The 499-nt window shown below is 28.5% G+C and overlaps 1 non-coding gene across 1 annotated transcript; it reads right to left on the reverse strand.

Moving 5' to 3' along the window:
- Window positions 1–74, reverse strand: Trnan-guu (transfer RNA asparagine (anticodon GUU)). The gene has a single exon. It is a non-coding gene; the product is annotated as a tRNA-Asn (tRNA).
- Window positions 75–499: the final 425 nt, after the last annotated feature.

Here is a 499-nt window from a genome sequence, read left to right on the forward strand (position 1 = left end):
CGTCCTCGGGTGGGCTCGAACCACCAACCTTTCGATTAACAGTCGAACGCGCTAACCGATTGCGCCACGAAGACCGCTGGTTGCCAAGCAATTGTTGAGTTTATAAAAGCTATTTGTTGCTAAGCATTTATTGTGCTTATAAATTCTACTGGTTGCTAGGTAGAGCTTGGATATTAATACTTTCAAATTTTATTCTAAATAATGATTATTATCCGACTTAGCTTACTACAACTTTTTTGTAAAGAAAGTTTTTCAAATGCATAAATTACTTGTTAATAAAGCTTAAAATTACACGAATCAGTTAAGCTCAAAAAAAAATTAGGATAGTTTGTAAAAAAATCTTTAACTACTCAAAACTTTTCTGACCGAAATTTGTTTTTTTTAAAGATTATTAATTAATGAAGTTTTAAAAAAAAATAAATAAATATGGAATTTTTTATTTTAAGATAAATAAAATACTTGAATGGTTTTAGCTTGTAGTATCTATAACTACTTAAAA

Source organism: Thalia democratica, chromosome 8, assembly GCF_965202585.1.
Source record: "Thalia democratica chromosome 8, ktThaDemo2.hap1.1, whole genome shotgun sequence".
Lineage (NCBI taxonomy): Eukaryota > Metazoa > Chordata > Thaliacea > Salpida > Salpidae > Thalia > Thalia democratica.